Source organism: Propithecus coquereli, unplaced genomic scaffold (assembly GCF_000956105.1).
Source record: "Propithecus coquereli isolate 6110/MARCELLA unplaced genomic scaffold, Pcoq_1.0 Scaffold106, whole genome shotgun sequence".
Classification (NCBI taxonomy): Eukaryota; Metazoa; Chordata; class Mammalia; order Primates; family Indriidae; genus Propithecus; species Propithecus coquereli.
In genome coordinates this window covers 3263938-3267734 of record NW_012134525.1, presented here as the reverse complement: position 1 = coordinate 3267734, position 3797 = coordinate 3263938, and the positions used below count along the sequence as shown (strand labels likewise).

General features: G+C 35.9%; 1 long non-coding RNA gene across 1 annotated transcript in view; it reads right to left on the bottom strand.

Moving 5' to 3' along the window:
- Positions 1-3400, bottom strand: part of LOC105812086 — a 4765-nt gene extending 1365 nt beyond the window's left edge. Inside the window, exons 1-2 of the long non-coding RNA XR_001137591.1 lie at positions 3287-3400; positions 2844-3045 (exon numbers count right to left, since the gene is read on the bottom strand). This is a non-coding gene — a long non-coding RNA (uncharacterized LOC105812086). The remainder of the gene's footprint in view (positions 1-2843; positions 3046-3286) is intronic.
- Between the last annotated feature and the right edge of the window lie 397 nt (positions 3401-3797).

The following is a 3797-nucleotide window of genomic DNA, read 5'->3' as shown; positions in this document are numbered from 1 at the left end:
CGGCTAATTTTTTCTATATATTTTTAGTTTTCCAATTAATTTCTTTCTATTTTCAGTAGAGACGGGGTCTCACTCTTGCTCAGGCTAGTTTCGAACTCCTGAGCTCAAACAATCCGCCCGCCTCAGCCTCCCAGAGAGCTAGGATTACAGGCGTGAGCCACCGCACCCGGCTTATATAATCAAATTTTTATGTGTAAAGCTTTCACAAACCTGAGATGTATGGATTTGGAAAACCGGATGAGTTTTAGGAAGTGGAGGTTCTGAGGGAAAGGCGGTCTACAGATAAACTTTATTCTCAATCTTCAGAGAAGTCCTAACTTTTAGGCATTATTAACCATATTTCACAGAAGAAGTATCTGAATCATGGTACTGATATCTGGCCAGATCTGCTGTGTACAAAAGCCTGTTCATTCTTTCACTCTGCATGGTCGAGATACTGGTTCAGAAGTTACTTATTTTAACACCATAGTTTTTCTTATATAATACTTCACAAGTTCAAAGTATCATCACATAAGTTACCTTATTCTAAACTCATAGCAACCTTGTGACTCAGAGAGTAAGCATCTTAATTCCCATTTACTCTTTACATATGAGGGAACAAAGTCTCAGTGTGGTAAGAAGTAGCCCAAGATCAACACAGATTGACAGAGTAAAATGTAAGTCATTTGAACTCCCTATTTTGTATTATTTTGTACATTCTCTATTTCTCAGTCTCATAGTAACTGTGACAAAGCGAACAATCACTGCTGTATGTTTATTCTTACATGGAGTTTATGACCTTTTCTTTTAAAAGAATATAAATAATAAAGTTTTTAAAACCAGGACTTGAACTGGGTCAATTCAGAGAAGAATAGAGGACATGCCAGCACATGCTGGAAAAGGGCAGAATGCATGAAAAGGTGCAAGTGTCTTTAAGGGATGGGGACACCTAAAAAAATTGTCACATATAGTTTCACTCTTGTAAGCAGGTGAAAAATCTTTTTCAAACAGCTTAATGAACCATCTAGTATAAACAAGCACAACAGAATATACTCACATATCTCCAGAAAACATAAATGCTTGCTTGAGTCCTTTGATAGCACTGTTACTAGTTGGTGTCTCTACCAGGTTAGATAGGATTTGGCCAGTTAATTGAAACTAAACCAAAAGAAAGAAAGAAAGAAAGAGAATTCACAGCAGCTAAAATTTAAAGGAGAGATGATTTGAGAGAAAATGCAATCAACTAGCCAAATTTAATATTCAGGACCATGGTAGACACATGAGAAAGAATCCCACACATTTTTCAGTCCTATCAGCTGTATCGGAGGAGTTATGTAGAATATTATAAAGTTGGGTCAATCACCCATATATTGAAACTGACAGTTATCAGGGAGGGCTAATGAGTTGATGCAAGCGATATTTAAAAACCATAGTTAAATTAGTTTAGTTGAGGTTGTAATTCCCATTTTCATCATGGATTTTATTTTCCTCTGTCAAAGATGTAATAATACTGAATAGACTTTAAGTGATTTAAGGCTCCGTAATAGTTTCACTCTTCATATCTCATTGATTACTTAACATTAAAATGATGGCCAACTCCATAAATGGAAATACGAAAATAGACTACAGTGATAGACTATAGCCCTTGCTTTTTGCTGAGATAAATTTGAAGAGAGCACAATATTTAAGATGTTTCAATACTTAAGGTCCGGAGAAAAGAAAAGTTGCAAAAATTAAATTCGATGCTTTTTATACATGGATATGGTAACGATAATTTTGCAAAACATTATATAATCTGTTTCTCTCAGGTCAAAATTATTTTAGCATATCTTCCAATTATGGTAAAAGCAAATACAGTACATCTTATATTTTGTCATGTAGGGTATCATACTGTATCTTTCTTATCACTGCTGTGAATATATGGGAAGAAGGAAAACTAAAGTAGAAAATGGAAGAAGTAGTTTGGCGCGCGCACGCGCGCGTCTGTGTGTGTGTGTGTGTGTAAACCACAAAGTTAATATAAATTTAAATACTGGAACTACTACACAACTCTAATTCCCAAACTGGATTGTGTATCAGAATAGTCTTAGAAGTTGTCAAGATGCAGGTTTTGTGGCCCTACCTTGTCCTACTAAATCAGAACACCAGTGTAGAGGTTCCCATGAACCTGTATTTGTAATACTCTTCCTGGTGATTCTGATGCACTGCTAAATTTGAGAACCACTGTGATAAGGTATTCATAGCAAATATTAAATGTGTGTACATATTTGAGAAGATAAATGTGATGTTTCTACAAAATTATAAAGTATATGAAAGAATGGTTTATGTAACTCCCAGACCAATATCCCCATATTAAATGCTATGAAGTATCGATCACCTAGCACAGCGCCTCTTAGCAGCTAGTTGTGTTGGTTTGGGTCATGGGTTATAGTAACCAAAGGGTTATCAAATGTGAACTTGATGAACTCTTCTATACTGCAGGGAAAGGAGGAACAGTGACTTCCAGGGGTTGAGGGCATATGTCATCAGCTCAGTAGTAGTCCAAAGAGCCCCCTCAGAGTCTTCTACATATCTACGTATAATTATAGGAGTTAACATTGATTATACTTAAAGTTTTATTTAGATAGTCTTTTAAATATTTGCATAAATTATTTAACAGAATCTCACCAAAAAAACTATGAGGTATGTTTTATTATATTCACTTTATTGTCTAGGAAACTGAGGATTACACAGGGATGTCTGATTCTATTACCTATGTTTTTAAACTACCAAGATAATAAAAATCACACACAAATATAGTCACTCCATAGGTAACAATGACAACAAAGTATAGATAACACAACGGCAAAATATGATAGACCTACTCTCCTCATTGCCAGAGTATGAAGACTCCTTCCCTCATACTTCCTCCCATACCTCTGAAGTGCTTGGTTCAATGAAGGTGAGCCTACTTAACTTTGGGACTACATCAATCAGATACTGTAGGGCCAGTGAGCTCTAGAGACCCTCTATTAAGTTTTCTTATGAGTCACTAGTGAAGCATAGTAGTTTCCTGCCTCTGGCACTCTATAGAAAAAAGCAGGAACCAAAAGAAAACACACAATTTGCCCCTGTCACATAGATTAATCAAGAGGTATAACCTTTTGTATCTTTAGCTGGTCTCTGATAAAGTGGAAAGGGCATTATGATAGGCACAGGCAGGGCTCACTTCGGTCAACTTTAACAGTCCTAGGACATAAGGCAAGGGGCTTAAATCTTTCATTTAAAACATGTATTCTTTTTCTATTGAAGTTTCTGTAATTATTACCTGTGCTCCTCTATCATGCCATATTGTGAACAACTTCAGAGAAAAGCAAGTTCTTTAGATCAAAAAAAAAAAATTGACTGGGAGAAGAAAAAGGATTATCTTTCGACTAAACACACACACATATTCTGTCGTTATGGCAACATAAGATCTGAGAATGGCACACTAAATAATACGGTACCAAGGCACATTACTATCATCAAATATCACAATAAATGTGCTTCAGCTCCTGAATATGACATACAGTATTGTTTTTTGCTATTCTCAGTACTTTCATTTGAGGCCAAAGCAGCTTACTCAAATGGGCACCAAATATCATCCATTTCCCTTCTTAGTGAATCTTTCATACATGAAGAAATCCCACTAATTACACTGAAAGTAAGTGCAGTGGCAGGAAAACTGAGCTGCTATTTCCTCTGTTTCCTAAGGGAACAACTGCTTATCCTTCAAAACCCATTACATCATCTCCATACAGCAATATGCCCAACTAAGGGATTTATTTGTATATATATAT